Genomic DNA, 27,095 nt, shown 5'->3' on the forward strand with positions numbered 1-27,095 from the left:
GGGGTTATTGTTGGCACTATAAAAAATCAAAGTAACTGGGGTCAGTCTTGCAGAAAACAGTGGGTGAGACAGAGACTGTTTTAAGAACAGGCTGAAGTTCCTCTGGTATTTGTGCTTCAGGAGCTGGAAAGGGAAACAGGGTAGGAAGTGAGCAGGGAATGGAAACTGTTTGCCATTTTGCTCAACTTTAGGAAGTTCCCTCTTAGTTTTGTGAGGAGGGAAAGCAGTGAAATTGCAGTGAAAGCAGCAGCAACCACCCAGACGTGTGCAGGGTGGGAGATTTCTGTATTCCTCATCAGCCTGCGAAGGAGGTGACAGTTTTAAGTCAGTACCAAGAGTTTGTTGGTTTTTTTTTATTTTCCACACTGCATTTAAACCTCCTGCAGCAGGCCATCCCTGCTCTGTCTGAAGAGGTGTGAGAGCTGCTGAGGGGCACACAGGGCACGTCCTCACCCTGCCACGGGCCTGGCAGAGCTGAGCTGGCACAGTGAGGGCACAGGAGCAGAGGGGTGCTGCTTCCAAGGCAGCTGTGCTGTGCAGCTGGGGGGCATCCAGGGTGTGCTCTGAGCAGCTCTGAGCACAACCCTCCTGCCCAGGGACATCAGGGCTGGGGGCTGGACACCTCTTTGGATCAGGCACTTTGAACAGGTACCCACTAAGGCAGGAAGGTTGTACCTCAGCTCCTTGAGTATTCTGAGAGGTGTTAGGGTGGTTCTGTGGGGATGCTTGGGAGGCACCCCCACATCCTCACATAAACACTTCTAAAGCAAACCAGAGCAAATGGCACGGGCAGGGTGGCCTTAGGGGGAAGGAGTGCTGCCTCCCAAATGCTCAGCTTGTGACTGTAGTCTTGCAGTTAAATGTAGCAGTCAGTGTAAATCACTGCCTGAAATTCCTGTACATGCCTTATCAACCAGTGACATCTTTCTTTGCCCTGACTCTTTATTTATCTGAAATCTCAAGGTCAGAGAAGAATCCTGCATGTTTTCCTTCAGCAGTATAAAATCCCTTCTCTCCTGCCTCAGCTGCATGTTCCCAGTGGGCTGTAGGTCCCCAGGGTAATTCTGGTGCTTTCTGGGGTACTGTGCTCTACCAGAAGTGCCCTGGTGCTGGTGGGCATCCTGCAGGGCAGGGTTTGCCATCAGCAGCTTTCCACAGCACCCCCCTGCAGCCAGGGCTCTGCTGTGCCCCCTGAATCCTGCGCCAGCACAAAGGATGTGGCAGCACCAGGGCACAGTGGCCTGGCCAGCACAGCCTGCACTTTGCAGGACAGTGGGAAGAGGGAAGGGTTTTTTGGATCCTGGCCCACAGGTGTAACCTGTATAACCTAGAGTTCAAATATTTTATTTTGAATAATAATATAACAATATTCTATTGTTATACTCTATTGAATAACAGTACTCTAGTATAACCTAGAGTTCAAATATTTTATTTTGGTTACTTTGATGCCTTGAGAGGCTACCTGTAATAGAGGCTGGACAGTGATAAAGGAATAAAGTAGGGATTTATTCAAAGGCCTTCAAAGGATACACCTTGGGCAGTACAAGAGCCCGGCCAGGCCTACACCCAAGATGGATCCAGGGTCAAGTTTTCACACTTTTATAAGTTTTGGTCCATTTCCATGTTGGGGTTAATTGTCCAATTACAGGCCCAGGTTATGCAGTCCCATCCTCCCAGTTTGCTGTCCTCAATTTGCTGTTTGTACTTTTTGGGCCTGAAGCTGTGATGGTGTCCTTGGTTCTGGGCTGGAAAAGGATTGTTCTGTGTGACTGAGCTGTGAGGAGAACTGCTGACACTTCATATGAAGCTCAGAGTCACACACCAATGCAGTACAGAATCTGAAAAATATGAAAGTTAAAACTTAAGGCATCAACTTGGACAAGTTACACTGCTGAAGTTTCACAAGGAAGTGCTGGCTCTGTCCTGCACCATGTGCACAGCATGAGTGGAGCCACACTTCCCACAGCAGGGCTAAAAATCTATCTGGATGTGCTGCTTTTCATTCTTATTTTGCACTTTGTGAAAAACAGAGTTCACGCCTTAGAATTTCTAAAAGTTTGATAATAATATAAAAAAGGACAATATTTCCAGTGCTGGGGTGCTTTTGATGAGTGGCCAAAGAGCACAGCAAAATACTTAAAATCATGTTCTCTATATACTGTTCCATTGCTGGGGTTACATGCATATTCATTAGATTATACATTATTTAAACATTCCTGAGAGCTTTTGGTGTTGCTAGGACTCCTTGTGTTTAGGTTTCTCATCCTGACTCATCTGCATGACCTCCTGAGATCAAGTCAATAAATTTTATTCCTTCCCATGGTTTCATCCCCATTGTTTCACACTTTTCTGATAAGAGGAGTTAATGAGCTCTTCTCTGAGTCTTCTCTGGTGCTCTGTCTTGTGTCACTGTTATCACTTGGAGAGGTCAGTCCATGGCTGGCTTTACACTGTTCTCTTAATTACACAAAATCCTTTTCACACCTTATGTATTGTGATGGTGTTGGGTCCCCAGGACGAGGTGAGAGATGAGAATTTGATTCCAAGTTCTCAGAAGGGTGATTTATTATGATATGATATGATTTATATTATATTATATTATATTATATTATATTATATTATATTATATTATATTATATTATATTATATTATATTATATTATATTATATTATATTATATTATATTATATTATATTATATTATATTATATTATAATGTTATGTTATATTATATTACATTACATTATGTTATATTATATTACATTACATTATATTATATACTAAAACTATACTAAAGAAAGAGAAAGGAGACATCAGAATGCCAGACAAGAATGAATAATAAAAACCTGTGACAGACCAGAGTCTGACACAGCCAGACTGGGATTGGTCATTAATTAAAAACAATTCACATAGAACCAATCAAAGATGCACCTGATGGTGAGCAACCTCCAGACCACATCCCAAGCAATCAGATAATTATTGTTTACATTTCTTTTCTGAGGCTTCTCAGCTTCTCAGGAGAAAAATCCTGGCCAAGGGATTTTTCAGAAAATATCACGGTGACACTTACATTTTGCTAAGTCTATAATACAGTTTGTTCATCACACCACTATTTCTATAAGTGATACATATATATATTCATTACACTACTATTTCTATGAGCAATACAGGGCATACTTAAGATGATGGATTATATTTTATTAACAAGCAGCTAAAAAAGTTATCATTTGTACCATATCTTAATACTTACAATCAATAACAACATGCAAAAGCTAATACATAAATGCAAAGCCAGTATTATCTGGTCATTTTTAACAATCTTCTCTCTCTCATTTTTTGTTTTTAACAAGAAAACAGAAATCACCTATAGTAGTACTGCTGGGTGAGTCCATCAGAAGCACGGTGAAGGACAACAATTTCTCTAAAACAAGCATGCATGCTGTGAATTTTAAAGACAGAAAACTTTAATTATCCTGGTCATACAAGCGACAGTGGCCATGGAGTGGTCTGACACACAGGAGTCATGTGGTGGCCAGGCACTGCAGCAGTGACAGACTTTTCCCCTGAGAGTATTTTGGAAATCATCCCCTCAAAAATGCATCTTGATATTAAATTACAGCAGTAGACTGACAAGCTTTCCTGACTACCAACCTCCTCTAGCAGAAGAAATTCTGGATATTTTATTAAATCATGAAGCTGTGGGGCTCAGGGTGAGCATGGTCCCAGTTCCCAGTTTGTCACATCAGGGCTCATATGGAGTAAATTTTGCTGTGATGCTACCAATGCAACCAAGCTTCAGAAGCATTGTCATTCCTGGGAAGTGCTTTTTCAGGCACTGCTGAAGTAGGTGCTGTGTGAGCGCTTTTTAGGCCTATTTTGGACACAGTTGGAAAAGTCAGCACACCAGATAGCTGCATCCTGTTGGATACCTTGCCTCCCCTATTGTCTTTTCTCAAACAAGAATTCAAAGCATGGGCACAGGACATGCTGTAATCAGCATTTACAGCACCCTTACAATAACTTCCTCTTGCACTTCTTGAGGAAACCAACATCAAGACTGAACATGAAATAATTTTATTTGCTGATCTTAAAATTCCCTGAGTAGGAGGCTCCAGAATTTGGAGGAAATACACTTGAATTTCCAATGAAATCTCACAAAATGAGAAACCAAATACCTCTCACTACCCCAGACAATTCTCTGAAAATCTTAAAAGTGCAGAATCTGCACATTGTTTTGTTAAGCAACATCTTGCTGGGACTATGGGGTGGAGCTTCTTGCCCACAGGAGTGTGGATCAACGGGGTAAGGGCTTTAAAATCTGTCCCTGAACTTCCACATTTGTGACTTGAAAGTGCAGTTATTTATTTTGCATACCTCAGGATGAGGAATTCAGCATCTGAAGGTGTAGAGTGTATTAAGGAGCAGGTACATATATGATAAAAAAACTATTTCAGGAGAACCAAGGGGAAATTGCAAACTTTTAATGTGAGTGACACGTGGCAAAAATATCCTGCTGCCTCCCTGCTAGGGGTGGTGGAAAGCCTTACCCTTTCCAGCACAGGGTTGCTCAGTATCAGGTAGCTGATTACTGCAGGAAGAAATGCTACACTTCCATCAGTTGAAAGTACAGTTCTGATTTACAGGAAAGAGGGGATAATGCAGTGGTTGTAGAAGCAGGCAGGGATGTGTGTATTTGGACATGAGCTGGCTTATCACGAGTTCACTAAAAGGGAAGGTAAGCAGTAATTTCTCAGATTTTGCCTAACAGATGCTTTAATGTCAGCCCTGCTGTAGTGAGTCAGAGAGCCCCAGCAGCCAGATGGGAGCACCCTGCAGAAGTGAGCATGCAGCCTGTGCAAGGCCCCTGTTTCACACCCTGTCTGTTTGCCAGGGCCAGGCAGGAGCTGTCAGCACCCTCTGGTGAGCACAGCCCAAAATCGCTGGCCCAACCCAAAGCACTCCCTGCACAAGCTGGGGTCACAGGGTGGGTACAAAAACACTCCCCAGCCCAGAGGACACTGGAAATGGGAGTTTCTGCTGAGGCCACCTTTCTCTGTTCAGTGTGTGCTGAGTTTTGGTGCATCTTTAAAGGTTTCTTTGACTTACTGGGCTGAGTTCAGCTCAGACAAGCTCCTAATTCTGCAGCTCCACACAAACATACAACAGATAGGGTATGAAACAGGGAGTCTGGACATGCTGTTTCTTAATTCTGGCCTGGGCTGGAACATCTCTGTAGGAGAGGTTTCATCTGTCCAGGATTCTGAGGAGTTGGATGTCCTGATAAGAACTACCTAAAAATGTTTTCTTGAGTTTATTTTTCCAATGAACAAACCTTTTGCTGGTTGTTTTGGGTGGAGTTTTTTTTTCCTAAGAAATGTAAGAAAAATATTTTTATTAAATTCCATCAATAAAAGCATTTTGAATTGAGTGGTTTTCATGTTGGAGTTTCTGGTTTTCATTAAAATGTTCTGTTACCACTAATGGCAGGTGCTGACCAGAGTGGCTGAATTTTTTTTCAGGGTCTGACTCTGGACTGCCTTGTAATGAAATGGTTTTTTGTGCACAGCCTAATTACTATAGGCTGAAAATCAAACAGGATGACTCAGCCAGCCCCAGACCAAGCTCATTGGATTTTTGAGCCATGTGGATTGTCTGCATTTCACAGGGGACAAAATTATAATATTCTTGTAAAAGCAACTTCTGGCTCAAAATATTCCTCTGGACAACAAAAGAAATACCCTGCCCAACTTCAGGGCACTGTGACCTGTGATGGTTTACAGTAAAGAGAGGGAGAGGAGAGGAGAGGAGAGGAGAGGAGAGGAGAGGAGAGGAGAGGAGAGGAGAGGAGAGGAGAGGAGAGGAGAGGAGAGGAGAGGAGAGGAGAGGAGAGGAGAGGAGAGGAGAGGAGAGGAGAGGAGAGGAGAGGAGAGGAGAGGAGAGGAGAGGAGAGGAGAGGAGAGGAGAGGAGAGGAGAGTTTGGTGTGTTACTATTTCAGGACTGTGCAGTTCACATTCATGGGGAAGGCAGTTGCCTCCCCAGTCACTCCTTTCCCCACCCCTACACTCCCCAAAAAAATTAAAATAGAAGTGCCAAAACACAAACCCAAATACTTCAGAGACCCCAGAGAGTGAGAGACCAGAGGCTGTGGAAGCTCTTCACTGAAATGCAAAGTCAGGCAGATGTGGGCTGACTTTGCAGAGAAGCAAACTGCCACTCTCAGAGCTGGACAAGAGGGATAATCCAGAGCTACCCAGAGGCTGGATTGCCATGAAGTAAGTAAAATTTTGGGACTGTCTTCAACCAAAGTCTGACTGGGGACAGCTGATGGTCATGTTTTGGCTGTGACAGCTGCACTCTGCATCTGCAGGAGGAAGGGCAGCTCTTCTGCAGGCAGGAAATCTTTCAAGGATGGGCACTGGCCTCTGCTGACCCCCAGGAATGAACACTGACCATGGACTGGCTGCAGTCAACTGCACTCTTCCTGCCAGCCTGAAAAAACAAACATCCAGGGAAAGAAACGAGACTCTGCACAAGGGCTCCTCTTGCCCAAGAGCCTGGGCTGGGGAATTCTGTTCTTGTGCAAGGAAATTTCTCTTGCTCATCTCTTGACCTCCCAGACTGTTGGCTGTGCTCCAAGGAAGACATCCTCCTCCTCTTCCAGAGCAGTGCTGGGGCTGCAGCAGCCTGACTTCCAGGAAATGTGTGAGTGAAAAAACGAACTAAAAACCTCCTCGTGCTCCCCATCCCCTTCTGGCTGCACCAGCTTCACCTGGGAAATCCCAGCTGCCTCCTGCTGCTGCCTCTGCAGGTTATGGCTCACAGGGCAGGTGACACTGGACTTTCTCCCACAATTAGGACATTGCCTTAGATGTGCAGGCGGGAATTTAAAGATGTTTCAGTTACAGTCTTGTGGTGTTTGTGAGGGTCCCCAGGATGAGGTGAGAGATGAGAATTTGACTCCATGTTCTCAGAAGGCTGATTTATTATTTTATGATATTATATTAAAAGAATACTATATTAAAACTATACTAAAGAAAGAGAAAGGATACATCAGGAAGCTTAACAAGAATGAATAATAAAAACCCATGACTGACTCAGAGAGTGTGACACAGCTGACTGTGATTGGTCATTAATTAAAAACAATTCACAAAGAACCAATCAAACATTCACCTGTTGGTATACAATGTCCAAGCCACATTCCCAAGCAGAAAACACAGGAGCAGCAATCAGATAATTATTGTTTTCATTCCTCTCTGAGGCTTCTGAGCTTCCCAGGAGAAAATCCTGGGCAAAGAGGATTTTTCAGAAAATATCATGGTGACACATTCTGAACTTAACCAGTCTACAGACTGGTCTTTGGAGGACAGCAGGTTCTGTGGCAATATGTGGTGGCTTCAGTGCTGACCAGTCACCAGTGCACTCACTAGGATGCACTCACCCATTTCCTGCTGTGAGGTCGGACCAGGAGACAGGCAAAGCAAGCTCAAAACTTTAAAAGGGTATAAAGAAAAAATTATTAACAGTAACTAAAAGAAAGAATAATAAGCATCAGAACAAAACCTTCAGGACACTTCTTCTGTCCTTACAATCTTTTCTTTCCCAATGACAATGTAAAGAACTGAAACCTAAAATTTCAGTCAGTTTACCACTAGAATAATCTTTCTTCAGTACACTTAGGGAGAGAAGTCCCTCTTGTTAATGTTATGGAGAATTCTGCACAAGAAAACAGTTGTCTCATGGCTCTCTTCATGAATAGAAGCCACTTGGGGAAATCTGCTATTGTGAAATCCCTCCCATTTTCCACAAGCTTTTCCTACACGTGTGTTTATGGGCCATGTCAACTTATGGGGTAGTGTTTTAAAAATGAGCTGTTCATAGACAAAGGTTCTCATTATCTATCTCTGAAATCATCTTCTTCCTAGGGGCACAGGATTCTCATCACTCTTCTCTCCTTCTCTGCTCAAACTTCCCATAGCATCACAACTACTTTATCACCTGCTTACTTTGGCATGGAGGCATTTGCTCGATATCGATTTGAATCCTTCATCTCTCCAGGCTTTCATGTGCTAGAGGGAAACAGAGTGTGATGTATCAATTACATCTTTCTCCATAGATTTACAAGAGGATTTCAGCCCCAAGATCAAGACATCTCCTCATCCCTCCCATCTGGGACTTGACTTCTCTGTCACTGACCTCGGTCTCTTCATGTTGCTCCTCTACATTGTTTGCATTGTTGTTCCTTCTCTCACTTGAGGGAGGATGGAAGCACTGAACGAGTTAATATCTCACCTGGGGCCTGCAGATGGTCACCTGTCACTGCCCCAAAGAGAAAGAGGAAGTTCCTGGGTTTCTTATGTCTTTAACATGTGTTTTTCACAGAAGCTTTCCAGTGGCTGGAAGCTTTGTATCACTTCTGTAAATGATTCCCAAGAAAAACCACCACATAATTTCAAGAGCCTAAAGTACAGCTGCTGATGTTGTGTAACCTCCATGATCTGCAGAAAACGATTTCCTTATTTTCTTTGTAGGAAGGCTAACATGCTGCCTTTTTTTCCTAACTGTGATGAAGATAATGTGCAGGGCTGAGGGAAAAAACGTCACTTGTAATCTGATTCTGCTAAGCTTAAAAGCATATGAGTTCCTTTCTTGCCTAAGTAACTCCCAGTGCCATTTTCTTCCCCACTTCACAGTCTCAAAGGGCTGAAGACATCAGCATTGTACATAATCATGGATGTTGGTTGCAGGAATCATTCTAGGTCTTCATTGTTGAGACTTCGATCTTCTCTTTCTCATGGGTGTGAAGAAAACAAAGAAAATTCTACCTGCAGTTTATTTTTAGCTTGACTGGAACGTAAACAGCAAAGGGAGTGGTGTGATTTTTCTCATTGGCATGTTGCTGTGCATCATGATCTGGCTTCAGAGCAAACTCCTCCAGTGCCAGCGTGGGAGGAGATGGGAGGTGAGTGGAGCTGGGTTACCTGTGTCTGCATTTGCTGTTCTGCCTCACTGCTATAAAATAACAGTCACAGCCCTGGGAGGTTATAAAGCAGCATACATAGGGCTGTGCTGTGCCCAGAGCAGGGCGTGGGGCCCCGGAGGCAGAGGAGCAATGTGGTCAGTCCCCATGACCAAAAACCACACCTGAGAAAGCTCCAGCTGCCATGACCTGCCACACTGGGTTTCACTCATTCTGCAAAGATTCCAGCACCCTGCCAGGCCTTGGATTGTGTAAAGAATCCAGCCCCCTGCCAGGGCCTGGTCAATGCAGAGCAAAGAGTGACTGCTGTGTTTAATGTGTGCTGTGTACTCAACCTCTCACCTTTCCCCCCTGCCCTGACCTGCTGCTGTGCATAGAGGTTAACCTGGGCTGTGCTGACAGGGAGCTGAGCACAAGGGCATCCCTGGTGATCCACATCCCAGCTCGGGGTCTGGCCCCCTCTCCCTGCTCTGACAGATGAAGGGATGATGAGCTGCTGTGCCATCCAAAACTCTGTGCTTGTGCTGGTAGAATTGGAGAAGAAACTGTGGCCCACAGACTGCTGGGATTTGTGGTGACCCATTCATTTGCAGGCAGGATCCTAGCTCAGAGTGAGATATTGCTTTCTTCCATGGGAGGCAACTCAGTGACACAGAATTTTCCAGCCAAAAAGATGGGATCTGCCTGTTTTAGCTTGGGCTGTGTGTAGACTTGCATGTGTAACGTCTGCAAGTGAGATCTGAGACAATTGAACCTGCCTAATTGTTGCAGTGTGTATGCATACACTGTGTGTGTGCCAGCATGGATTATACAGCCTCCCTTCCCCTTCCTCCTGCTGCCTGGGGTGTGCTGTTTCTGCCACAGTGAAATGTGTCATACTTTTATTGAATAGCAACGTCCCAACCAAAGAGAGAAATACAACACAGACATAATGAATCATGGGCTCTGTGGCCTTGCTCAGCCCCAGGAGGCTGGAGCAGGCCAAGGGATGAAACACCAGGGGCCAACTCTTGTTTTCTTTACTTTTGCCTGCAGAGTGCACCCACGGGAATTCAGAAAACAATACTCATCCTGCCTGTGCAAGAGTCCAAGGATCCTAAATGGGCCAGGAGGAAAAGCATGTGCAGGAGGCAAGAGGGCCAAGTGGCATAGTGCTCCTCTCTGCACAACATCCCTCTCTGAGGAGGGGTCTGGCTGCTGCTGCTGCCTGGGGAGCCTGGCCAGGGGCTGGAGGGCACTGATCTTACCAAAAAATCCTTGGTCAGGCTGAACATGAGCTCTAACGACAACCCCACTATGAGAAGAGTAAATGAAATGAAGAATACAAACAGAAGTGCAGTTGTGCACTATTGTATTTGCTGGGAATGCCCCCACGAAGGCAGGAATGATGAATCTGACTCCATGTGCTCAGAAGGCTCAATTATTATTTTATAATACTGTATTATATTAAAGAATACTATACTATACTAAAGAATACAGAAAGGATACTTACAGAATGCTAAAAAGATAATAATGAAAACTCCTGACTCTTTCCAGAGCCCTGACACAGCTTGGCCCTGATTGGCCAAAGAGTGAAAACAACTCCCAGCAGAATCCAATGGAACAATCACCTGTGGGTAAACAATCTCCAAACACATTCCACATGAGCACAACACAGGAGAAGCAAATGAGATCAGAATTGTTTTCCTTTTCTTTGAGGTTTCTCAGCTTCCCAGGAGAGAAATCCTGGGTGAAGGGATTTTATCAGAAAATGTGAATGCTACAGTGCACACCATGCAAGCCTTTCCCTCTGCTCAGGGCAGGGCAGGCTTCAGGACAGATGTCAAAAGATAAAGCCTGACTGGGGAAGGACCAAAGATGTGCAGCAAGGAAGAGTGGAGGACTTGGAAACATGACCTGTGAGGGCAGGAGGAATGAAGTGGCATTGGTTAATCCTGAGGAAAGAGGACTGGGAAATGAGTTAAGCCTTTAAGTGTGTAAAAGACTACCACAGAGTAAGGCAATAAATCAGCCTCCCACTGGGGATAAGGGAAAATTACAATAATATTTTGGAAAAGACATTGAGAAAAACTTTCCAACTGCAGGATAAATAAGGACTGGAAAAGATACAGGTTGGCACATCTCCATCAACAGATGTTTTTAAGACCAGGTTAGACAAACCTCTGTCAAGAATGCAGGTTTTGGCAGTAAGGAAGGACAATGTGGGGTGTTAAGATTAATTTCAGTATTTTTTGTTAGCTGATTTCACTGTGCAGAAGCCAGGAGCTTCTGGAGAAAATTTCTGCCATGGCACAGGGTGAAGGTATCCATGCACATCCTGAACATGGTGGGACTTCCCTGCAACTGCTCTGCCCAGCATGTGTGGTTTCCCTGCAGTTCAAGGACAGTCAGGTCAGGCAATCAGGGAGGTGGCACCTTTTTATCATAAAGCTATTAGAGCTTTAAGCAAAGAGCTAAGAAATTGAAGATGCAAAATATTTTTTCATGTAAAAGCCACTCAAACCCACCTTTAGGGGCCTCTCAGTAAAGGAAGGAGTCTTTGAGGAAGATTCCATTTAAAAGCCCCATAAAAGCATTATCTATTGTTCTCGACCTTCTAATATTAGCAGGCCCAGAGCATAAATATTAATCACTTCATTGAGCAGCGGAGTGCTGCTCTGTGATGTTTCCAGCACTGCACAGGTAAGCGTGCTCCTTCCCCACTGATTCAGTCATGACTGGAAGTCACACAAATATAGCCCAGAAAATCAGTAGTGCTGGGACACAGCAGCTGCCAATGCTGGGGGTGGTGCAGGAATCCCTGAGCTGGCCTAGGATGTGGCTGGGACAGGACAAGAGCCACCTTTATAGGCTGTTCTTCTTCTGACTCTGCCCATCTCTTCAGGGTGACAAATCCACGGGGCTGACTATGACTCCCATTACTTTTCCCTGAACTGCTCATTCTGCAGCGTAGGAAAAAATTACTTGGACGAAGATGCTGATGCCAGCTTTGTTCTCCAGAAGGAAGCTCTGCTGGAAGGTAGGAGTCATAAGCCAGAAAAGCCTAGCACAGCTCAGCACAGCCCTCTGGAATTTGGATGCTCTCCCTCACTCCCCCTGTGGTCTCCTGCTGCTGCTTGCCTGGGGGCATGGCAAGGTGAGTGGGTGAGGTTCACCCCCAGAGGCTCCTGGGCTCCAGCACATTGCTTTTGGTTATCTGCAGACTTTGTAAGAGTTTCCAAAGGTAGAGGAAGGGCTGTCTCCACCATGGGTGGTCCCTGTTCAGGTACCCTCGTGGTCTGAAACCTCATTACAGCAAGAAGGGAGGGAGTGAGCAGTTTGTGTGTGTGTGTGTGTGTGTGTTGGGGAAGTGTTACAGTGGTTTGGGGAGTTCTGTACCATCCAGGCAGGTGAAATTGTTAAATTCTGCTTCTTCCTGCAAGCAGCACAGCACAAGGGGAATCTGAGATGGAGTCAAGGAACAGTGAGAAGGGGACTTGTGCAAGAGGAGAGGGGGTAGAGGGAAGAGACAGAAAGCAGGCCCTGTGTGTTGCTGACCTGAAGGGGAGAGCAGGGGGCTTTTGTGCAGCCCCTTGCACTGACAGCAGGTACCTGCCTCCACACGGTTTAAGTACAAAAGAACTGAGAAGATGCTGAGTGAAGGTTCTTAGCCCAGGCTAAGACCTTTCTGAGTAAACATCCACGTAAACATACCCCAATTAGTGGTAAGTGTGGGCTGGCCAGCTGCCCATCTCACTTATGTCCCTACTCAAGAGAGCCACAGGAACTCATCTGCCTTTGGGTTCAGCACATATGTAAACCTTAACTAGCTTTTAAAGGCCAGGAAATGCCCTAAACCACTTTGCCTGTCCAGGAAAGTGTCTGCCTTCTGTGAACCCCCAGCCTCAGCGCTCATGCTCCAAGAGCAGCACTCTCAGCCAAGGGTTCTGAAGGGCACAGGGTGTGCAAACCCACCCAAGACCTGAGTCCTGCACCTTGTCCAGGCAAGCAGGCTCTGCCTCCCTGATTCTCCCGGGCAGTGCATCAAACAGCTTGCAGGGAAGATCCCATCCAGCCCCTCAGCAGCCAGGGAGAGGCACCAGGAGACATGAAAGCCACAATTCTCCCCTGTCAGCTCTCCCTCCAGCACCTGGCTCAGACAGGTACCAGCCGTAAGGGGAGTACCTGGGCAGTGCACGGCATTGCAATGTGAACCTGAATGCTGCAACAGCTCTGGGGGCTATTTATTTTCTGAGGGTTTATTTTGTAATTCTTTATGTATCCTTGCAGGTATTTCATGTTCTCTGATGGAAAGCCCCTGTGAAGACCTCACTCTGTCCAGTCAGAGCAGAGAGGTACATTGTGTGAGGGAACATCATCTGCAGGCAAGGTGGGAGTAATGCACAGTGAGATGCTGATTTTGGACACAAACTTTTAGGACATAACCCCACACCAGATACTGACTCCTTTCAAGTTGGAAAAACGTGGGTGAACCCCAGAAACAGTTTGCTCGCTCTTTCCAGTTAGCACTGGAAGCACAGCAGCCGGGATAAGCACAGTGGTAGCGTGTCCTGCAGCCCCAATGGGGACTGGCACTGATTTAAGCAGGGCATTTGTTCTGGCTTGTATGGCTCAGAGTCTGAGCTTTTATGATCACAATAATCAGGTTGCCTTGCCTGGACCCTGATTAGTACATAGTTTGGCAAAACGAATTGCACGCAGTGTTCCCTGCTTGTGCTTTTGCTTGGCAGAGAAGAGGCCAGAAGCAGTTTAAGGCGGTAGCCAGCTGCAGGCAGGCAGGCAGTAGCCATGTGCCCCATTTTCCACGCTTTGGGCATCCCTGGGGGTGCAGGGGTGCCCTGAAGGAGCCATGGCCCCGAGGGCTCTCCTGGGCAGCACTGAAATAGGTGCTGGGGGCAGCTGCCGGCGGCTCGCTAATGAACTATTGATGTATCTGCAGTGCAAACTCGAAACGAGCCCACAGTGATGGAGTTAGATGGCAGCTCTGCCAGCGCGGGGCTCTGCCGTGTCCGTGACGGGGCACGATCGTTTTTTGTGCCTTTCCACACAGAGCTCTCCAGGCAGGCGGGCAGGGCCGGCGCGGGGCTCGCACCGAGGGTGCTGCAGGGTGTGCGGCACTTTGTCCCGCCGTGTGCGGCACCGAGCCACCCCCTCGGCTGGGGCTGCCACCCGCCGCTCCCCGGGCCGGGCTGGGCTCGGGGCTGTCGCTCCCGGGCAGCCGCTCCTCCTCCTCCCCGCAGCTGTGCCGTGAGGGGCGGAGGATGAGGAGGGCGAGGAGGATGCCCCGTGCCCGCCGGGCTGGCGGCGGCGCCTCCCCCGCGCGGCGGCCCCCGCCTCCCCCCGCCTCAGCGCCTTAAATGCCTCGGCCGCGGCGGCAACAAAGGCGGGCGGCGGCTGTGAGTGAGGGGCCGGCCGCGGGTCGGCGAGGCGGGGCTGGCGGTGAGTGCCTGAGGATCCATGGTGCCTGCGGGGCTGGGCTGGCGGTGAGCGACTGCGGGGCAGCGGGACCGGGCTGGGCTAGCGGTGAGCGACTGCGGGGCAGCGGGACCGGGCTGGGCTAGCGGTGAGCGACTGCGGGGCAGCGGGACGGGGCTGGCGGTGAAGGAGCCACCGAGGGTCGGCGGTGGGTGAGGCTGAGGTCGCAGGTGCCGCGGGAGGATGGGAAGGGCCGTGCCCCGCCTGCCCGGTCCCGCCGCCCTCGGGGGTCCCGGCTGTGGCGTGAGGCGGCTGCCGGGTGTGAGTGGGCTCCGGCGGGCAGTGTGGGGCGGACAAGCGCCAGCTCCGCTGAGGAGTAACTTTTGTTATTTCTTATTATTTGTGCTTGTAACCCATCAGTATAAACTTCTAAGAGCGGCAGATGTGTATGGCGGCGGCTGCCCGGGCTGCCTGTCCCCCCTGCTCTCGGCGCTCGCCGGCGCTTTGGCAGCACAGAAGTCCCCGGTGGCTGCGGAGCCCGCCCGGTGGCGGCTCCGAGCAGAGAGGGTGGGCGGGGGATGAGGCGGACAGACCCCGGCCCCTGCCTGCCTCCGGCTTGTGCTCACCCTTGCTGAATTTGACAGATCCCTGCTGGCCTGGGTCAGCCCGCAGGAACCCGCCAGTCCTAGCAAGGGATTTAATCTGTGAGTAATTTTAGAAGTAGCTGCATTCGTCTCTACTAGCGCACAGCAGGTCAGGCTGCAGAGAGAATAAATAATGTGTAGCGTGGTTTTTTTTTTGTGCTGCCGTGTACTAGTCTTTCAGGGCAAATCTCTGTTCCTGCATTTATGAGCCCCCGGTAAATCAGGGCAATGAATGGAGACCAGGGGCTGAAGGGGTGGGAGCTGCTGCTGCTTTATCCTGTTTCCATATCTGCTTGCTGCAACTGGATCTAATCACTGACAGTGTCAAAACAGAAATATCTGCAAGGGGAAAGGTGCCATGGCAGAGCAGCTGGATGTAGCAGGAGATTTTCTTGGCTGTGAGGGAGTGAGAAACCAGAGCTGCCTATTAATGTGTGAGGAATGAGTCTAACTCTCTCTGTGTGACTCCTCCTTTAGTGGCACACTCACTTTATGACTGCACTTGCCTAAACACTGCTAGCTAACCTGGAATACTTTTTCTGAGCTGGGATAGCTTTAAATAAATGGGAATGCTGTGATGCAAGGCTGCTCCTTGCATCCTCCTGCTTTCAGAGGGGAGTCAGTGGAAGGAGACCCCAGCAGAATGGGGTAAGTGTGCATAAGGTGGGTTACTGAGGGGGAGAGGGACAGCTTTCTGTCCTTGGCTTTTGCTGCAAAAACTGAGTATTGTGCTGACCTTGGTAGTGCATCTTGGAAAGTCCTTCTCATCTCCTGGTGTCCAGGGCAAAATACAAACACTCAAACACTCATCCCTCCTGTTTCATCATAGTGCCCTGGGTCACTGCATCAGGGAAGATTTAGGTGGAGCTCCAAATGCCTGAGGCACTCATAGAGATATGAGTGATGCTAAATCTTCCCCAGGAGGAAGAATATTAGCAGGAAAAATCTTCCCCAAAAGGCCCCTGGGACAGAGGCCAAGAGTGTCTAATGAGGCAGACTTTTCCTGTTAGCTGCAGTTCTTGTGAGGGCCTGGGGGCTTGGCGTGAGCCCACGTGGGGATGGATGTCAGGGGGCAGGCAGCCCATCCCCAGGTCTGCTCTGGGCACCTGCTCACCTCACCTGGGCATCACCCACTGCTCTGGAGGTGATGCAGCTGCTGAGTCGAGACAAATCATCATTTTCTTCTGGTTCAGCAAATGGGTTTGGTGATGGTGCTGCAGGGATGAGCAGCTCTGTAGTGCCAAGGTGTGTGCTCTGTTGGTGCTGGGGACAGGGCAGCTGTGCAAGGCTGCAGCTTGGCTCCAGAGAACTCTATCCTCTGCTTTTCTTCTCTCATTTCATGGGTGCTTCTCTTAGCTAAGCTAAATACAGTGGAAGGAGCTGTGTTTTGTGGCTGTAGTGGGAACACTGTGGGGTCCTCTGGCAAAAGTGGTGCATGGCCTGAAAATGGAGATGCTCACATCAGTGAGCTGCCCCATTATCACCGGAGCTGCAGCACTCAGCTGAGTGTGTATGTGTCTTCTGCGGGCAGCAAACGTGAGGTTAGGTTTCAGAAAAGAGGGATATCTGATCATATCTACCTAATTCCTGGACACAAAAATGTTTGTTGATGTGGCTTTGAGCAGGCTGCCCACTCTGGTGGCTGCTGTTTGTGTGCTCTGTACCTTGGTTAAAACCAAAGAGTGGAAATGCAGGTGTTTCATTGTTCATGGAGACCTAGTTTTCTAGGGACAAAATAGGTGAGTACTTAAACCTTGTTTTGCAGTGACTGCTGGCAGAGTCCTCTCCTGCAGAGCTGGGAATACATGAGAGGAATTAGAGGTGCCAGTATGAGGCGGGCAGGGGTGCTCTAACAAAGGGCAGAGCAGATGCAGTAATGCTCTGTGTCTTAGCTGTCCTTGAGACAGTGCTCAGAGGGGCTGATTGCTGTGCACTCAGAGGTTCATGTCCTCTGGCAGGGGACAGGCAGCCCTGCACCCAGGGGTGTGTCCCCAACGCCTCAGCCACAGCACAGTCTCACCCAGCTGCTGTCCTGCTCTGGGCTGGGGAAGCCAGCCACGGATGGTCATGGGCCAGGTTGTGTTGGCCTTTGCTCCCAGGCTGACTGATGTGGAGGACATGATTGAGCTCAAGGACATGATTGAACTCGAGTTCTTTGACCACCAGGGCTTCTCCTTGCACCCTTACCCTGTTGCACTGGCAGTCTGTGGAAGGGCAGAAGTGCTGCTGCAGTCGTGATCCTCAGCCCTTTCCACAGGAGAGCTTCAGTGGTGTGCACAGCCACCAGTGAAAATGTCATTTTCCTGTGCTCTACTCAACATTTGTAAAGATCACTGTAATAGGCCTGACAGAATTGTTTTGATGATCTTTTTCAAAGTATCCAGACCTTTCTGTAGCTCTCAGATTTTGGAAGAGGGATGTAAATCACAATTCTGCACAGGATTAGCAATCAGAGAGCATTATGAATCAATCTGATACTTTGTCTTAGTCACAGCCCTTCTTAGAAGGCTGACCTACATATTACAGCTTTCACTGTAACTGCTTCACCAAGGACAGGCTTTGCTTCCCAGTGTGAGGTGGCCCAGTGGCCAGACATGTTTGTGTTTGAAGGACATTCCTGGTGGCTTCAGATCTGCTTGAAGTCTGTGCTGCTTGACTGGATAACTTGTCAATGAAGTGTGAAATACAAGTGGTTCCTTTCAATGTTCTTTTAATTATAATTGTGCTGATAAAAAAACCCCAAAAAAACTAGATGAAATGAGATGCTTTCTGTATAAAGTGCTCTTAGATGTCGAGCCAGCAGGGATCATTGTTATCAGATCCTCTAATCACTTGTGTGATTAAAAACCTTGGAAAAACGTACATGTTGTAAGTAAAAATGAAGGTTTATTGCCTTTCTGAATGTGTGCTGTAGCTCAGCCTTTGGTGAGCTGTGAACCCAAAGCTTCTGTAAAGTCCCTCCCTGTGGGTCACTGGTGGCACTGAATATGAATGCACATCTGCTGGCTCCACTTGCAGATGAGTTTTCCTGCCGATTCCCAGAGCAACGAGGTGAAGGATGATGAAAAGGAGAGTCCAGAACAGTGTCTGCAGAGCAGTGACTTGGCTGATTTAAGGCAGCACTTAAGCCCATTTCTACCTGTCATTATGATTCCAGCTCTGCAGGGCAGAGTCTTTGCTTTGAAGGATGCTGGGAAGCAATGAGAAATCCATGTACTGGTGTGTGTGTGTGTGCTTCCCAGCACGTACCAGTAGCATGGGCCATGGTGAGGGCCCTTCTGGGTGGAGTGTGTGTACTGCAGCATGTTCACATGCACATCTTGGGTATGGAGCAGAATTTCACTCTCTAGGTGTCCAGGAGCTCTTCTGTGAAAACAGAATAGAGGAAGCCTGCCTTGTAATTTTTTGTCCCAGCAGGTTCCAAGAGGTGCCTTTGCTTAGCTGATGTTTGCTGGTCCCTCTGCAGCATTTGGAAGGTCATGCATTTTCCTGGGATGCTTGGCTTGGAGTGTCTCTGAAATGAAGAGCTCTGCCACTAAGTCATCTGGTGGTCTTCAGGCTTTGCTTGTGGTGTGTTATTCACAAGTTACCACAACCTCTGTTCTCAAGCAGAGGTTGGTGTGGAAAGCTGCAGCACAGCATCTTGCAGTTTCTCTTTCTATAAATAGCTAAAATAAAAAAGGTCTGTTTGTGAGATTGGAAACATTGCACATAGTAGCTCAATTTCTTACAGCAGTATGCTGAACTTCAGGGAGGCCTTTGCTTTTGTGCCTCGTGCCCCAGACTCCTGTGCCTGGGGATGGTTTGTCTGTACAGGCAGAAGGGAGCTCTGTGCCGGCCTGTGCTGTTTCTGTGTGCTCCTGATGTGTGTTAGCTCTGGGAGCTGGCAGCTACTGAAAATGAGCTGAGCAAAGCTGCTCCTGGTACCTCAGTGCTGAGGCTGTGGAGAACCCCAATGCCCCCAGCACAGGATGCCTGTCTGTCTGTCTGTCTGTACATCCCACACTGATCCCTGGGCACTCACAGGCATGTTTGTCACAGAGCCCAGCTTGTGCCCGGGACTGCTGGGGCTGGTGGGAGCTGGAAACAAGCTAATGCTCCCTTCTTTAATATTGCATCCACTCTGCTTACAGTGGCTGCAGCAGTTTGGACTTTCAGCTGTAAAATTTTACAGAAAAAGAGTTGTTGACAGCAGTGATTAATTTTTTAATATGCATTGCAGCTTGCCCTTTGTGTCTTTGTGGTACAGTGTGTGCTGATTAGGAAATCAGAGGGGTTCCAATCAACCTGACTGTGTTCACTGGATTTTCTGCAAATGCCCAGTGTGTGCCAGCAGAGTCCCAAAGGTATGGGGACAGTGGGATGATAACCCTCACTGGGATGGAATGACAATAGAAAATGCCATGGCAGTTGTGCAGCAATGACAGCTTTCTCAAATGGATCTCCTGTGGGCTACAAGACATCTGGTCCTGGTTTTCCCCTGGTTATCTCAAGGACCTGCTTTTACCTTGAAATAACATTTAATGTACAGCATCAGAGTAATGACTTTTTTGTTCTAAATTTGTTTGTAAGGCAGAATCTTTAGGAGAGGCTGCAAGCAGAGCTCTGTTGTCTGAGCTGCTCTCTTCTGAAGGCACAGAGCATTTCAGAAGCAATTAGTTTATATCTTAAATGAATAAATTAATAAAAACTTCTCAGAGAAAATACCTTCATGCTGTGAGCTGCATTGCCTTGCAAGACTGAAAATTTGGGTGTGATCCTTTGTTAACTAAGTTGAGTGAAAGTTTATTTATTTGGTTGGTTTTTGTTCTTATCTCCTTTGCTCACAGTTTAGTTCTTCCTAAATACAAGATTTTACTTTTGTCCAGGGATAGATTATCACTGTGTTATTTCTTGGTTATCTTTGTGCCCTGTTTTCCTGCTATTCTCTGTGCTTGCAAGGGGTCTTAAAGAAATTAAAAATTTAGATGTACAAGATTGTAATCGTTTGGATAAAATCTCACTGTTGCTCTCATGAGACCCCATCTGGAGGGCTGCACCCGCCTGGTCGGGGGTCCCCAGCACAGGAAGGACATTGGCCTCTTGGAGCAAGTCCAGAAGAGGCCACCAGGATTGTTAGAGGGATGGAGAACCGCTCCTGTGAGGGAAGGCTGAGAGAATTGGGATTGTTGAGCCTGGAGGAGGGATCAGGGTGAGCTCACTGTGCCCTTCCAGTGCCTGAAGGGAGCCTGCAGGAAAGGGGGAGAGTGACTTTTTCCAAGAGCCTGGAGGGACAGGACAAGGAGGAATAGCTTCAAACTGCCAGAGAGTAACTTCAGATTGGATATTAGGAAAATTTCCTCCCTGTGAGGGTGGTGAGGCCCTGGCACAGGGTCCCCAGAGAAGCTGTGGGTGCCCCATCCCTGAAGTGTCCCAGGCCAGGCTGGATGGGGCTTGGAGCAACCTGGGATAGTGCAAGGTGTCCCTGCCCATGGCAGCGGGTGGGACAAGATGATCTTTAAGGTCTCTTCCAACCCAAAACCTGCTATGATGATTCTATGTTACTTTATATTTTTGGGTTGTTCACATTTTTATATAGATTTATATTTGTCCTTCTCCAGCAGAGCTTCAGTGTAAATAATTGTCAGGGAGTTGGACACTTTGAGTGAGGTCCATTAGCAGAAATGTAGCAAAGATGGAAAAGTTGTGTTCTGGCTCCTCTGGGCTGGTATTTCACAGGCAGGTCTGATGAATACTTTATGTTTTATGAGAGTCTGGAAGGTGCTGGATGGGTTTAGCTGTCATCCAGATGATGGTGTCTGTGAATATGAAGCTTGTTTCTTATTAACAGCAATCCACTTTTCACAAATGCTTATGTCCATGAGAGTGCTGCTTTCTTGGGAAGATCATCAGAGTGGCTGGTTAACAAATTCGTTCCAGAGCTTGATAATGTTTATTTTGTAAAGTCTGTGGCTGCCTGGGGAGCTGCCTTGCACCTTTCTGAACAGAACCCATTGTGGAGGGACACCTCCTGCCCAGGAAGGGATGTGTTATGACTTGCTTCCAACAAATGCTGCAGGGGCAGGCTGCAGTTGGACGGGGGGATTGCCAAAGGCAAAAATGGAATTGGTAGAAATAAGTGTTGCTAGTGCCTGTGACATGAAGGGGTATTTTTAGAGACACGGGAGTCCCCAGGCAGACGGGAAGGAAGAGCAGTGGCTGGAATGCCCTGTGTGATGGGTCAGTCAGACTTTCTGCTGATGGGACAAAGTGAGGGATCGCTGGCAGTTTTGGGCTCTTTAGATTTAATTTAATGCTTGTTTAAAGAACAACTGTTGTGACTGCTGCAGGCTGAGCAGCTGCCCGTGGATTGAGTGCTACGAAAAGGTGATGGAGCCTTGAGCTGGCAGCGCTCCAGGTGCTGTGAGCAGGGACCGCTGCCAGGCTGCTGCTTTACCAGGGGGCTGGGCAGAGCACAAAGCTGGGGGAACCCTGTGGATGCCATGGAGCTTTCTGGAGATTTATCTGATGATTTTCAGAGCAGTTGTTACTTGTATTTTATTTTTTTTATAACATAGTGTGGGTGTGCAGTGGCAATTATTTTAGGTTCTGTGGATGTGGCTCAGCAATTTCAAAAGTGGTTTGAAGTGTGTTTTTAAAAAAATTGACGTGAACTCCTTAAAGTCTGCACCTGGGGTAACAGTAAAATTAGTTTTCAAATGTGATATCACTCCCCTCTCCCTTTCCACTGCCAATTTTGAAAACTTCTTACCACTTTGTAAATCACTTTGCAAAATATCTCTCTTTCAAATGAGCTACATGTTCCAAGGTTAAGAAGCTTGCCTTGTTATTAGGGGAGTGCAGTTGGGTAACTATTTATTAGCTATTCATGGATGAATTGTTTAATTAGACAGATAATCATATGCTTGCAATCTAAGGAGAAAAATTCAGAGAGGTTAATTAAGGAATGGTTAGAAAATTTGATGTCAGAAATGGTGCTAAGTTTCAGCCTGGACCCTCTTAATTAAAATTAGCTTAGTTCATGCTGGAAGTGAATGGAAATGAAGGAAATTTAACCTTACCATGGCTACAGATGTGGGAGTGTACCAAGGTCAGCAATGCATATTAACTCCTACTTTTAAAATTAATTTCTGGCACTAATTTGGTTTGATTTTTCCTTACCATGGCTACAGATGTGGGAGTGTACCAAGGTCAGCAATGCATATTAACTCCTACTTTTAAAATTAATTTCTGGCACTAATTTGGTTTGATTTTTCCTTACCATGGCTACAGATGTGGGAGTGTACCAAGGTCAGCAATGCATATTAACTCCTACTTTTAAAATTAATTTCTGGCACTAGTTTGGTTTGATTTTTCCCATCTGTCTTCATGCATACAACACTCTGGTAGCCTTGCTTATTTGAGGTATTGCAGAAATGCCTTTTTTCCCCCCTGCTTCTCCTTTGTGACCGCTGAGCTGAGGTTTTATGCTGGGTGAGCTCGGCAAGTCAAACCCTGCAGGTGATGCTGCAGATGCTTAATGGGGCACCTAAACATCTGTGCACCCTCACATCTGTGAGGCCTGAGACGTGAAGGTCGTGTCCTGCCGCACGTGGGTGGGAACCAAGGGCAGAAACACCCTCCCGAGTGGGGAGTCTGCCTCCGGGGCTGGGGGCAGGAGGGGGCCGGCTGCGTGTCCCGGCTGCGTGTCCCGGCTGCGTGTCCCGGCTGCGTGTCCCGGCTGCGTGTCCCGGCTGCGTGTCCCCGCTGCGTGTCCCGGCTGCGTGTCCCCGCTGCGTGTCCCGGCTCAGCCGAGCCTCCGGCCGCCCGTGTGGGAGAGCCCAGCTCAGCACCTCGGCCGGGAGCGGATCGGGGCTGAGCTCCTCCAGCCTCGCTGCTGGCAGAACATCTCTGCTCTTCCTTCCCGCATTCTACCCGCGTGGATTTCCCCTGGTTGCTGCAGCTCCCTCATCGGGAGGAAAACAAACGCCAGGCAGGGCTCCCAGTAAGTGGGGGGAGCAGCTGTGGGTGTGTTGCTAGCCCCCCCACGTTCCCCCGAGTGCTTGTGCTGTTCTCGGCCAGCCGGTGCTGGAGACTGCAGGATGGTGGTGGTGACTTTTGGAGAGTGTGAACCACCGTGGCTGCCCTAAGCCCACCTGCCAGGGTTTCAGTAACCACAGGCTGTGTTTGTGGCTTGCTTTTTCCAGCACTGGCTGTTTTTCTGAAGTGAAGAACTCAGGCTGTGTGAGAAGGTGTTCATATCCTGCTTCCCCTCCTCTGAGATTGCCCCAGAGGAGTGTTTTAATGCTGTGTCTTACAATCTTGAAGTAGTTTTGGAGCATTTCCTGTGGCCAAATTCCTGGCTAACCACATGCTCCTAGAAGCCTTCTCATCCTTCTGGTATTGCTCCTTGTAGCCCCCTTCAGCTCCTGCCAGATTCCTAAGCAGCCATCTCTTAGCTTTTGGTCTCTCTGGTTCTTGAGCATCTTTTAGCTCTCCCACATCCTTGGTTTTTTCTCTTAGGTTTCATGAAAACAAACTCTTCTAAAAAAAAAAAAAATCCCAAGCCAAAACCAAAAATACCACTGTGAAAACCCCTACCCACTCTCCAAATGTCCAAATACATTCTGCCTCTTTTCTCTGTAGTTGCACGTATTATTTTTCACAAAACTGAATTTAGCTGTTGGTGTTATCAGTAGCTCTAATGAATTTTTTTTATAGCCAGTTACCAGGAGACTACAAGCTGTGTGTTTGTGTCAAAAAGTAGGTGTAATGGTTCAGAGCAAATGAGCTGCAAAAACTACCCCCTTAGAAAAGGCCTGTGGAGAAGCTAAGTTGGTGTTGCTCACTGGAGAAAGAGATTCTTTGTCTCTGGTTTGGGGAGGAGGCTCAAGGAAGTCCAGTTCATCTTGAGCAAGATGGGTTTGAAATGGAAATGTTGGTACTGCAGTACCTGGGGAAAGCAGTGAGAGGGTTGGTAGGTGTGGGGAAAGGATCCTGCTGGGGCATTGCTGGCACGAGGCTGTGGCGGGGTGAGAGCTTGGCTCAGCCATAACTTGCACAGGTCATCTTTCTCCATGGCCGTGGCATGGCTCCTGCTTCAGCTGTGGCTGTGGGGCTTGGCAGTGTCCCTTGTGCTGCATCTTGTCCTGGAGGATGGGGAACACCAAGTCCTGCTTCAGCTTGCCTGGCAACGGGTGAGGTTCTCTGTTCCTGGGAGCAAAGTGCAGCTGCGAGGGATTTCCTCTCTAGGGTATCCCAGTAATGTCCTGGTAATTGGCTCGGTGTTTCCCCAGGCCTGTGGCCAGCCTAGCAATCAGTAACTGGGTTTTCAATTCCTGCCCCTGTTCTGGGTAGCAGAGGCTGAGGTCTGGCAGCAGTGATCACATCAGTCTCAGATCCCTGACTAAGGCGCTGCCCGAGTGCCTTTGCTGCTCTCTGTGTTCTTGGTTCCCAAGCCTCTCTTCTGCAGAAGGGATGGTTTGGGGTGTCTTGCTCTTCTGTGGTGCTGCTGAAGTGACAGTGTTTGCACAGAGCCAATTCCTCTGAGATGATAATCATTCTTCTGTTTAAGCACAAACTGCCAACTTACAGAATTAACTGCCAGTGCTGTGCAGTAGCCCTTGACTTGTCCTAGAACTTGCTTTAATAAAAGAGAATAGGTCTTTAATGAAAGTGGAAGGACTTCTGTGTTTTCTCTGGACATACAGAAGGGGTTGCAAAGCCAGGCTCTCAGAAGGCAGGACACTATTGAAGTTACAGAGCCCAAATCTGACCTCTGTGCACTGCAGGTTCTGATTGCAAAGCCAGGCTCTCAGAAGGCAGGACACTATTGAAGTTATAGAGCCCAAATCTGACCTCTGTGCACTGCAGGTTCTGATTGCAAAGCCAGGCTCTCAGAAGGCAGGACACTATTGAAGTTACAGAGCCCAAATCTGACCTCTGTGCACTGCAGGTTCTGATTGCATGGTTCCACAGCTGCTGCTTGGCTTGAGGCTGCCTTGCTCACCAAGCATCATTGATCTGTATTTGTACTTGTTAGGTGGGGTTTCATTTTCCTTTTTGCAGCTCTGAGGTTGTGCTTTACTTGTGTGCTTCAGCCCTGCCCCAGGAACAGAAACATGAGTTGTCCAATAAATGTGTGAGCAGCTGCAGTTCACGGTGTGCTTGTGGCAAAGCAGCTCTGTAAAAGGGGCGCTGAGGCACGCACAGGGTGCTCAGCCAGTTCTGGGTGCTCTTTGGGGAAGCTGCCAGGAATTCCCTCAATTTCTGATGTCCATGAAGTGCAGTTCTGTGGCTGAGAGCTCAGCCCATGTGCAGAGCTGATCATGGCTCTGTCCTTCTGCCAGGGTCTGGCAACTAAGGATGTGAGAAGTTTATTTTAAGGTTTGTTTCATTTCATAGCAGCTGTAAAAGAAGCAAAGCAGGAATCACTTTGTGTCAACTATGGTTTGCCTTTCCTGAGACTTTATCTGGCTTTTGTACCTTATATACTACACCTTAAAAAAAATCTGCTGGAAAAACCCACCCAGGTAAAACATTATTTCAGCACTGTCATTCAGTGAGTGCTTCTGCTGAGTGAGAGGAGTATACTGTGACAAAATGAGGGGCAGGATTAGGTCTTTTTTGTGTATTTTATGGAGAGGGGAGGGAGCTGGGCTGTCCACCACGCAGGCTTATCCTGCCTGAATCATCCCGGACATGGGGATGAAACATGGACAATGGAACATTGTCCTCCCTGTGGAGCCTTGGTGGGAGGCTAGGGATTGCAGACAGGATTTGTTGGCTGGGTGTCAGACACCAGCCACCAGGGCAAGGAGCCATGGGCTCTGTCAGTGACCTGAGAAGCAGGTATTTAGGTATTTATTTGCTCCAGTCAGTGCTTCAGGCTTGTTCCCAGCCTGCCTTCCAGTCCTTGCCTTGGTGGTCTTCATGGACCAGTCCTGGTGTGAAGCTCCTCAGCATCCCATTCCACCTCTGCTCTGTGATGTTGTCTGGTTTCACATCCTGCTCCCCTGTATCTGGTAGCCCTGCTCCATCCTGGCTCCTCACGTTTTCTCCTCTGACCGATGTGACCAGAGGGTACTGCTGTCCCTGCCAGTGGTGGCATTGTTTGTGTCCCTGCCCCCCCAGCCATGCTGGCCCCCATCTGAGCCTCTGTGCTGTGGGGCTTGGGGGCATTCCTGGCTGGTGCTCTGCTCTGCAGAGGCTTTAATGATTTTCCATTTGACTGTGATTAACCTGACAGGCAGGGCTTTGCTTATTGCATTCTGCAAGAGTTGTGGTGGCAACTCTTTTTTTTCTAGCTTTGGATGAATCAGCATTAACAAGGGAGCAGTAAACAAACACAATTTCTTTTACAAGACGACAGACAGCAGGATGTTTTCCTCTGCCAAAGCATCCATCAGGCTATTGCTTAAGCTGTAGCTGGGAAGGTGGGAAGGAGGAATAATTCCTCACTCCTAGAAAAAAGATAAGTCATAAGTCTCTGTTGACTGCCAGTGGGAGGGATGCTGAATGACAGAGGAGGCTGTTGCCTCCTCCTCCTCCTGGTCCCACAGTCTGGTGATGACTGGCTGTTAGTGCACAGACCTGTCACATTGGAGCCTGGATGTTACTAGAGTGTATGAAATGCCTTCAGGCAGACAAACTCTGGGCTGGTACTTAATTTACAGCACTCTCCAGGATCGTTCCATATAGATCCTCTGTCTTAGGAGGGAAGAAGAATTAATGATTAATTAATGAAGACTTTTACATTGTTCTAAATCTGGGGGTAATTTTAGGCCCCTACTTTACCTTGTAATCTTTCAACCTTTTGCCTCTTTTAGTAATTATCTGCTTGTATTCATGATGGTTAAACTTGCCACATAGAAATGTTGTGTTGATGAATTCCTCAAATTCTCTTTTGACCAGAAGGCAAGGAGATCTGATCCCTCTCGTGCTCATGGCTTTCAGAACTCGTGCTGAGAACTCAAGCTCTGCCAAGGGACACTGCCCACGCTGCAGCTGGTGGCTCTCAGCACCCAGCACAGGCTCTGTGCACATCTGGCAGGTGCTGGGCTCTCAGAGGTGCTCCTGAGC

At 47.9% G+C, this 27,095-nt stretch overlaps 1 protein-coding gene across 4 annotated transcripts in view; it reads left to right on the forward strand.

Moving 5' to 3' along the window:
• The first annotated feature begins 14,312 nt into the window (after nucleotides 1-14,312).
• Nucleotides 14,313-27,095, forward strand: part of ST6GAL1 (ST6 beta-galactoside alpha-2,6-sialyltransferase 1) — a 45,251-nt gene continuing 32,468 nt past the window's right edge. The window contains exon 1 of one of the 4 annotated variants that reach the window (XM_066556884.1): nucleotides 14,313-14,415. The gene's annotated coding sequence lies outside the window, so the exon portion shown is untranslated. Of the gene's footprint in view, nucleotides 14,500-14,523; nucleotides 14,540-27,095 lie in introns of those variants that run through there. The other 3 variants (XM_066556885.1, XM_066556888.1, XM_066556889.1) reach the window with 3 other exon arrangements.

This window comes from Molothrus aeneus, chromosome 10, assembly GCF_037042795.1.
Source record: "Molothrus aeneus isolate 106 chromosome 10, BPBGC_Maene_1.0, whole genome shotgun sequence".
Classification (NCBI taxonomy): Eukaryota; Metazoa; Chordata; class Aves; order Passeriformes; family Icteridae; genus Molothrus; species Molothrus aeneus.